We start from the raw sequence: 10,833 nt of genomic DNA, 5'->3' as shown, positions 1-10,833 counted from the left end.
ACCTCCCTTTCCCAGCAAACAGATTCCTTCTCTTACGCACCACTCATGAATGAACGCACCAATCATGGAGCTGACTGCCTGGTCACACATGATCCCTCCCTCTCCTTCACCCCACATCCATTAACAACCTGGAGTCAGTGACAGGGAGCCATATTACTTCTCAGGGTACACTTCTGTCTAAACAGAGCTACCTCTTCTCTCTTGCAGTTCTTATCCACAGGCAGCCTGTCTGGAGAGAAAGGCAAAAGAAAGTGTTGTTTTCCTTGACTGGAGAATGTCAAGAGATAGATTAAATAAAAAGCCACAGTGGAGCTTTACCCCCAAGATGCCATCTCTTTCCTGCCGCTGCTATGACTAGAAAGCCATATGGAGGCCAAGGGGGATCAGTTTGCCACTTTCTTGCTCCTAGATGTAGGTGAGAATAAAAAAAAAAAATCATAGATTTTTCTGAAAAAAAAAATGCCAGGTACTATAAAAAGTAGAAAAATTGAATGTAAGAATTTGCCAGATATATGATTGCAAAGGAAAAAAGGATACAAAATTGGATATTTTTTATGAACATCTTGATCTGTGCTAATATATTACCACTAGCTACAAAAATCTATTTAAATTGGGATGGCTGGGTGGCTCGGTTGGTTAAGCATCTGCCTTCAGCTCAGGTCATGATCCTGGGGTCCTGGGATCAGCAGGGAGTCTGCTTCTCTCTCTCCTCCCCACTCATGCTGCCACTATCTCTGACGCTTTCTTGCAAATAAATAAATAAATAAAATCTTTAAAAACGAATCTATCTAAATTAAAATTCATTTAATTAGATGTCGTCCACATACACAATGGAATATTACTCAGCTATCAAAAAGAACCATTTTTCAACATTTGCTGCAACATGGACGGCACTGGAGGAGATAATGCTAAGTGAAATAAGTCAAGCAGAGAAAGACAATTATCATATGATTTCTCTCATCAATGGAACATAAGAACTAGGAAGATCGGTAGGGGAAGGAAGGGATAAAGAAAGGGGGGTAATCAGAAGGGGGAATGAAGCATGAGAGACTATGGACTCTGAGAAACAAACTGAGGGCTTCAGAGGGGAGGGGGGCGGGGGAATGGGATAGGCTGGTGATGGGTAGTAAGGAGGGCACGTATTGCATGGTGCACTGGGTGTTATACACAACTAATGAATCATCAAACTTTACATCAGAAACCAGGGATGTACTGTATGGTGACTAACATAATATAATAAAAAATATTATTATAAAAAAATAAATAATATTTATATTATATTAAAATAATAATAAAATAAAATAAAAGTCATTTAATTAAATGTAATTTAAAATTGCATTCTTCGGTTGCAGTAGCCACATTCCAAATGCTCAGCAGTCACATGTGTAGTGATTTTGAGGGTGCGGATAATCTGCTGACAAGTATACCTAAGGAGGCAGTGTGTGTGTGTGTGTGTGTGTGTGTCTGTGTGTGTGTGTGTGTGATGGGCAATACTATGCATTCAGCTCTTCTATTACAACCAGACGATCATGGATTTGCATCCTGAGGTGTCTTCTTGAATGAAAGAGAAAGTAGTAGCCAGCACTAAATGGCCCACATCTGGATTTCATTAGACATGCAAACTCCACGACGGCAGGATTGAGGTCCAGCTTCTCCGGGCACTCAGAACAGCGTCTGGCGCAGGTAAGGATTCCATACATATCCGTCACATGAAAATACTTTGGGCACGAGAACGCCATCAGTCATATACCACAAGAAAAAAAAAAACGTTTAATAATGCCCAGCCTACAAAATTAAGTATGTCCTCTGAGTATAATTAAAGAATCGGAGGCCTGTTTCCAAAGTGAGAGATGTATCTTCCCTCTTACTCACCTACTCATCCTAGACTCCAGAGTCACTGGCCAATGTCCTTCTGCCACAAAACACCATGCAATCCTATCCCTTGAGGCCTTTGCTCATGTGGCTCCCCCATCTGGGACTCCCTCCCTCTTTCAGTCCATTCCCAACCCCCCATAATCACCATCCACCCATCTTTGGTGACTGTTCACCAACATTCTATGAGTACCAGGGATTTGGCTGGTGCTCGCATCATTGCGTCCTGACAGAGCTCGAGTTCTCTGCACATCCATCCCCTCCTACACGTGGTAAATCTTTCGTTCATTCCTCCTTGAGTGCCCTTGGAGCCCAGTACGGTACCTGCAGGGCACACTGCCCAATAATTTCCTCTCAAACTGGATCATTTACAAATTTGTTGGGCCTCAGTCCATCACACAGTCTAAATAGTATGAAACATGAAAATGAATTACGATGACAAATACAACCAATTATTGGGCATTTACTGTATGCAAAGCACTACACGAATAGTTCATATAAGCCTCAGATAGGGGAGGTAACTTGCTCAAGGCCACATGATTCAGGTGGCAGGAAGCAATTCGAACCCATATCTAACTCCTTCCTTTCTACTGATGCACTGTGCTGTCGTCTGTAGTAAGTATGGACTGGTTTGTTTTCATTTTGCAAACATTCTCCTTGAGGCTATGTATAAGATATGAATGATTATTACCCACAAATAACTTTCAATCTCTGCCATATGTTTTCCTATGATTATTAACTCCCAAATTTTTGGAAGCATTTTTACTGCAAAACGTGGGCTACAACCTGTTAGTACTTCATCATTTGCCGTGTGTACTACAACCAGCTTTACCGTCAAGGGAAAGATTAGACCAGATTTTTTTCTATAACTAGATAATGCCTCAGAATTATTTTCGAATCATGCAAAGAATAAACTCATCCTTTATTATACATCTATTCTCATATAATTTTTTATAACTGATATGCTTTAAAAGCTCCCTCAGCATCTCCAAGGTGAGCAAAGAGGAACATTGCCCAGAGTAAGTTACCCTCCGAACTTAAAAGCCTTCTTTGGGAAACTGGGAACGGAAATGTGCCCAGTATATTTGTGGCTCAGTATTATTTACTATTTATGAAGCCACATAAATTATGTATAAATAGACCCAAAACATTATGCTAACAACACAACTAAGCAGCACAGTATCAAAATAATTAAACCGTGGGGTGCCTGAGTGGCTCCGTTGGTTAAGCGTCTGCCTCTTGATTTCCACTCAGGTAATGATCTCAGGGTGGTGAGACCAAGCTCCTCGTCCGATTCCACGCGGGTGTGGAAGCTGCTTGGGATTCTCTGTCTCCTCCTGCCCCTCTCCCACCCCACTCACTGTCTCTCTCTTAAAAAAAAAAAAAAAAATTAAACCTTAAGCAACTATTTAAAGTCAAAAGATCCAAAGGTCCCAGGGTCCAGGGATTGAACCCCACGTCAAGCTCCCTGCTCAGTGGAGGAGTCTGCCCCTCCCCCTGCTCATGCTCGCTCTCTCTCTCTTTCACTGTCTGTCAAATAAATAAATAAAATCTTCAAAAGATCCAAAGGAAAGATTTTAAAAACTTGGAGCATCTGGCTGGCTCAGTCAGTAGAGCATAAGACTCTTGACCTCAGAGCTGTAAGTTCGAGCCCCACACTGGGTGTAAAGATTACTTAAAAATAATATCCTACGAAGCAGTGGGGTAATAAACGTCTGACAGGCATGGCTCTTTCTTGTCCTTTCTTATTCTCTCGTTTGTATATAAATTTACTCCATGGAGCAGGCTTTGTACAAGTGTTTCAACTTCTCCCAATTGTACGACACAAAGGCTTTGCCTTATTCCTAACACAGCATTTAATGGCTCTATGATTCTGGTAGACTGGACTTCCGTAATAATGTACTTGATGTTAGAATATAGCCCTCAGTGGTTTATTTTTTTCTAATTATTAGTTGAGATTAGACTATGGTTTATGATACAAAAACACTAACCACTAGATATATATATATATATTCAGTTGTTACATGCTTGTTTTCTAACTCATTCAACAAAATTACATACAACCTGGTTATTTTCTTTACTGAAAATGGCTACTTTGATTTATATCAATGATGTCTCTGGGGATTTTAAATGTAAGTACAAATTTAATTTTTTATTCAAAAATCACTTTTGTGCCAACCCTTTCCTCACACCTCCCAAATCCAAGAAATTGCCAAGTTTTTCAGAAAATATATTTACTTATTCTTGGAATGTACTTGGAAGGAGATTAAAGCATGGAAAAATAAAAGCAGATAAATAGGACTTGTGGGCTAAAAGAGATATAGTCAATTCATTTTGTTGTCAGATCCAAGAAAGAAAGAGAGGAAGGAAGGAAGGAAGGAAGGAAGGAAGGAAGGAAGGAAGGAAAGGAAGGAAGAGAGGGACAGAGGGAGGAAGGAAGGGAGGGAGGGAGGGAGGGAGGGAGGGGAGAGGGACAGAGGGAGGAAAGAAGGAAGGAAGGGAGGGAGGGAAGGAAGGAAGGAAGGAAGGAAGGAAGGAAGGAAGGAAGGAAAGGAAGAGAGGGACAGAGGGAGGAAGGGAGGGAGGGAGGGAAGGAGGGAAGGAAGGAAGGAAGGAAGGAAGGAAGGAAGGAAGGAAGGAAGGAAGAGGAAGGAAGGAAGGAAGGAAAGGAGGGAGGGAGGGAGGGAGGGCTCCATAATTTGAGGCAGCAATTTTAATGTTTCTCAAAACTATACCTTAATCAATTATATCCATAAATTATTGAATAAACTTCTTTGTCTAAACACATATATAAGTATTGCCCTGTTTTGTATTTGGTGAAGGCAATGTAATAATCTTCCAAAGGGAACATTTCTAATGCAGACACCGGGATTTTATTCAGATCAGACCATTAGAAGGTATGGTTTGTTATTTTTTCCAACTGGGTGGTTATGATTCTTAAAAGTACAGAAGATATTAGACTGTCTCACCCAGAGGTCCACTAAAAAATATTTGGCCACTAAATTCCTTCAGTTTAGTCATCATGGAGAATACTTCCAGGCAGTAGGATGTATTAGGCATTGGTATAAAGCTGCCTACTGGTTTTTCTAACTAAAAAAAAACAAAAAAACAAAAAAAAACAAAAACAAAAATCTTTTAAACATTATCATTCGCTTAAGACAAAACAGGGAGAATCAATTTGTGTAACGTACTGATTGGGGGTTGGGGGGGTGTCAAAAATTCCAAAATGCTAACTTTCCTCTTGGAATCTATAAGGCAATTTCAAATAGCAATTTAATACTCTTTAGAGAATGGAAGAAGAGAAAGCCATTTAAAATCTGTGTGATAAAAATCAGTTTCCGTATCAAGCACCCGATCTGTGCCATATGCTTTATCTATACTATCGCTGACACCCATGGCAAGTCCAGCTCCTGCAGTTATAAAGATGCCCAGGGTAACAGAGGGGAAGTGAACTTATTCGGTATTTATACTTTAAGCCTTAGTTCCTTATCTGTAAAATGGAGCAGTAACAGTAATTATTTCACTGGGTTATTATGAGGCTCAAATGAAATTTGTATAGAACTTGCTCTGACTTGTGAATGTACTTGGTATTTTTTTTTAATTTTTAATTAATTATTATTATTTATTTATTTATTTTATTTTATTTTTTTTTTTACCAAGGTCACCCAGTAGTAAGGAGTTTAGCATTTCTTTCTTCCTGGTCTCAAGGCTCCCCCCTTCCCTGCCACCCCCCCACCCCCCACTATACCACACACACTCTGAGCACAAGGAATGGGAGCCTCAACTCCTGAAGACATTAAGAAACTTCAAACCCCTTAACAAGGATTCCAACATTTAAAGGCCCAATAATAAATTTTTAGCTGTCACTTGGAATTCTAATTACAATATAGAGTTTCTCTTACCCTAAAGCGCTAATGACAATTAACTCCTGCTTCCAACAGTGGGCAGGTATACTGGTGCCCTGTAATCAGGCATCATTATTAAAAATTAAAACACCTAACGCATGCACGTGTGTGCACACGCTGGAATATTACACAGCCGTAAAAACGAGATCTTGACATTTACAATATGGCTAGACTTAGAGGGTATCATGCTAAATGAAATAAGTCATACTGAGAAAGACAAATACCATATGATTTCACTCATATGTAGAATCTAAAAAACAAAACAAATAAATAAATAAAAAGCAGAATCAGGCCTATAGATAAAGAACAAACAGATGATTGCCAAAGGGAAGGGAGTGGGGGAATGGGCAAAACGGCTAGAGGAGAGTGAGAGATACAGGCTTCCAGTAACAGAATGAGTAAGGCACAGGAATAAAGGCACGGAATAAGGAATACAGTCAGTGATATTATGATACCTCTGTTTGGTGACAGGTGGCAGCTACACGGTGGTGAGCACTGCGTACATATAGAGAAACTGAATCACTATGTGGAATCACCTGAAACTCATGTAACACCACGTGTCCACTATACTCAAATATAATTTTTTTAAATTAAAATACCAAAATAAATTATTACCATTTCCTGGGGCAAAGTGCTAAATTCTATAAAATAATAATTTAATCATGGTTTAAAGACTTTCCACCAGCCAGGGATCTTCATGAAATACAGAACACAGTGAGCCAAGTATTACTGATATGTAATATGTGTCTAAGGGATAAATCATATCAGAGACCCACTGGAGAATAATGCTAGCACAGACTCACCCACAAAAAGAAACAAAAGAAATTCTTATTCTGAGTCCAAGGTGGTTAGAGACAAAATTACTACTACATAATTATCAACAAAATAGAAGGACAGAAGGTAAAATGAGATGGGTGGCCACAATTCCCTTGTAACTTGACAGGCAAGCATATTTCATGGATTTGAATGCACACATTTTTACATTTAAATACATGTGAAAGGGGTGGAGAACAATAGGTGGAGAACTATAGTTGACTTTGACTGAGAGCTCGCGATGTCGTTGCGGTGCAGGCACGTGTGCTAACATGGCTGCCATTTCTGGTGGCGGGATGTCCAAGCTGCGAGCCCACATTTCAGTCAACAAACCACGTCATGACCATTTGAAGAAAGAATGAATTCCTGCCTGAAAACCTGCAGACAACTTTAGGTAAGACCCAGAAAACACCAGCATCCAAACTCATAGAATGGTTTGGATGAGATGCAGAGATGACGAGGCCCTCTGGGACCGCTGCGTTAGCAGTGCTCCTGCTGGCCAGATGGTGACACCTTGGGGACCATGGGAGCAGGGATGGGAGGGACCAGAGTCAAAAGTGATTCAGAAGACTCTGCCTAAAAAAAGTCATAGGATTACCTCACGTTTACTTAGTGTTCTTTTATTTTTATGTACGTCTGAGTGATAAATCATAAACACCTGTGTACAAATATGTCTAAGTTCTTTCGAGAAGTTGAAAACAAGAATCCTAATTGAAAACCACGTTGTATAAGAGTTGAACTGGAAGCATTCCTCATGTTCACTGGTTGTCTTGCCCTCTAGTGTCTCTTAGACTTGATGGACTGCAATATATTTCATACCTTCTTCACCTGGTCTGCTGACCTCTCAAACCCTCTTTTAAGACAAACCGTATTCTTGTCAGTCTGCCCTCTCCTACTTCTTAATTTGTGATCCTTATGTTTGGTCCCATATTGAATTTGGCCCCATAAAACAGAAATACAAGTTAAGAGAACAGGCTTGGGGCACCTTGGTGGCTCCATGGATTAAGCATCTGCCTTCTGTTCAGGTCGTGACCTCAGGGTCTGGGGATAGAGCCCCACATGGGCTCCCTGCTCAGTGGAGAGTCTGCTTCTCCCTCTCAATCTGCCCCTCCCCCCCTTCTGCTCGCTCTCACTCTCTCTGTCCCTCTCTCTCACAAATAAATAAACAAAATCTCAAAAAAAGAAAGAGGACAGGCTTAAAGTTACACTGTTGAGATTCAAATTCTAGCTTCCCTGATTAATGGCTGCATGGCCTTGGGTCAATCAACAAAACCTATCTTCACCTCAGCTTCCTCAACTGTAGAATGGAAAGAATGATGGCCTCTTCCTCAAAGGGCTGCTTTGAAGATTAAATGAGAAAAATACATGTAAAGTGCCTTGAACTGCCCTGGATACACATTAAATGTCTTTTTAAGTGTTGGCAACTCTACTTCTTAATGTTGTTGTTTTGTAACCCATTCAGGAATGTAAACTTTTTTTCTAAGTACCTTGAAAACCATTCGAGCTCATGAGTCCCAAACCTGTCCCCTCTGCCCCTTCCCTCCTCTTCCAACCTGCCCACACTGCCTAGCTGATACGTGGGAAGAACTCCTGTTGCCCCAACACAAGACCCTCTATGGGTTACCCTACTTGGCAGCGTGCTCAACTTCCACAAGACTTCTTCAAGGGAGCGTTATCAACCTCACGTTTCTGGTGGTGAAACAGAGTGGAAAGGCTTTAGTAACCTGTCTAAGGTCACTCAGCCAGGTGCTGGAGGTTGGGATTTGCATTCTGGATTTTGGGAGTCCAAACCATTCACGTTCTTCCCTCCCTTGCACACAAGGCATGCATATCGGCAGAATTAAAGAAAGACAAGGCCTCATGGCAACACCAGGAGCCCTGTGGAATTCCAACCCAGGTCTGAACACCTCGGAGGGACACTTCTTAATTCCTCCACTCTTTTTTTGCCGTTGCATTGGTTAGCAAGTGGAATTATTTCTTTAAGAAGAAATAAGTATTTCCAGGGACCAAATCATGGGTTCATATATTTACATTAAAAATATCTAAAAGAGAGGGTGTCTAAAATGGAATCTAAGAGAGAAGTTAATGTTTGGGTAGGGAGGGCATCCAAATATGTTTATATTTTGTCTGGCAGCATTACCATGCGCTAGCATGTATGCCATAAATACATTAATCATCATTTGATTAGTTTTAATTGCAGGAATTGATTGCTATTTTATTAGCTTTAATTGCAGGAATAGATGATATCCCTCTCACAATTCAGATGAAGAAAGTATGGCCAAAAGGAAACTGTAATTCAAATAAGTGTGTCATTTTAGTATTTTCATGTGCCTTCACAAATTACAACATTTAATACATTGCTGTAAAAGAAAACCTGCATGAGTGTGTAAAGTTTTATTTTATAAATTATTGCCCTTTATAGTTTTATACAAAACACAACAGGAAAGTAGAGGACCTGAATAACAACACAACCACGCCCCAAGGTGAACTTCTGATCAAGAGAAACTTGGCTGGCAGGGTTTTGGGGTGAGAGGCATGCTCGCCCCCAAACACAAAGGCCACACACAGTGTGCCTCCCGGTTCTCTGAAACCAGGATCCCACTCACACAACTTCAGGGTTTGGTTTCCTCAGGCATGTGAGAAAGTTCATTTAGTCCTTCACTCATTCGATAATACCACAGAGCATCTGCAACGTGCCAGAAAATGCACCAGGAACAAGGGAAGGACTAAGTGCGGAACCACATGAGAGGGGGCAAGCCACATGGGCTCATGGCCTCATGCAAGTCACAGTAAAAACCAGACGTTAGCACTCTGTGACTTTCTTCTGGAGAAGGCGATGTTACTCAGCTACGGTTGCCCTTCGCGGGTGTGTCTAGGCAATGCTGTGCACTGGACACTTTCACAGACGGGAGAGCGACAAAGTATAAAAGTACATGACTGGATAAGACTCACCAGGAAAACCAAGCCTGCCTTGAGGGCTTCTGATTTATAGTTTAGAATTTAGAAAAAATCAAGTGTATATTCTTCACTCAAAATGGCTATTTTTGTAAATGTGGTTATGTAGATTGATTAATTTCTAAAATGAAGTTGAAGTTAAATGGATTGAGCTCAACGGATGTGAAAGAACGCACGCTGCTTATATACAGTTCGCAATCGGCGCCCATTATTCAACCGAGAACCAGATGACATTGTGCAGATATCCCATTAATGGTACATGGATCTGTTTTAAAGTGGAGGAGGTTGGCCAAAAAGTGTCCGTAATTACACGAATACACTCTGTCCTCAGGGTAACTCTAGGAGGGGGGAAAGTGAAGCTTTTCATTTAAAATTGTTCAAGAGTCCTCTTTTAAATTAAAAAATCCTCGGTGGAGCAGCATATGGCCTGGAATGAGACTAGAATGTATTCATTTTCCAGATTCAGATGAAAGACTTTAAAAGCTGCCTTACGTGAAGTGATATTATTAATGATATAAACCATCCCGTTCCTTATCAAACACTCCTTTCTTGGGATTTCCACTTCATGCATGCAACTCCCCATTTCAAAAAACACATTTTAGTGCTGCCTGCCAATATCACTGACTTTTCTAAACATGTTGATAGGTCAAGGAAGACCTGAAGCATCAAGTTCTCGTTAGGTACACTTTCTAGAATGAGACAAAAAGCCGGGATTTAGAGGGTCTGTCACAATCCAGCATGTGATTGCAGGCACGCCACAAACTCTTGGCTGCTCGGTGTCTTAACTACACATTTTCCAAATCAGACTATGTTATCCAGGATACCCTTTTACTTCTAAAATCCTCATTTTTACATATTTCTTCCTAATACGTACTCTACATCTTTTTGCTTTAAATTTCACGTTCTGCTCACCTGGAATTCGGTGGGGATAAAGACAGCCATTCGTCATCACCCAACAGATCACGCATGATGCTATTTATGCAGGACCCACAACACAACTACAAAACTTTTTTGAATTAATGTTTGAGGGCTGCTTAGCCTGGGCTAATTATTGTGCTAGAGTCTCTATTTATTTAGTCCGTATGCTCAAGGTCCTGAAGCCAGAAAGCGGTGAGGCTGGGATTTGAATCCAGTAGTCTCCAGGTCTAGTGACCACTGAGATGCCACAACAGTCACGTTCACGTGATGGGTAGTCAAGGCTGCGGGAGCCACTGCAGAAACTCCGCATGTGACCCTGCCTATTACCTAACATATCCCAGCACCCCACCTTCTGCTCTGGGGAGCAGCA

This window comes from Ursus maritimus, unplaced genomic scaffold (genome assembly GCF_017311325.1).
Source record: "Ursus maritimus isolate PB19 unplaced genomic scaffold, ASM1731132v1 scaffold_13, whole genome shotgun sequence".
Lineage (NCBI taxonomy): Eukaryota > Metazoa > Chordata > Mammalia > Carnivora > Ursidae > Ursus > Ursus maritimus.
The sequence above is the reverse complement of the archived record's forward strand: the minus strand, read 5'-3'. Positions refer to the sequence as shown.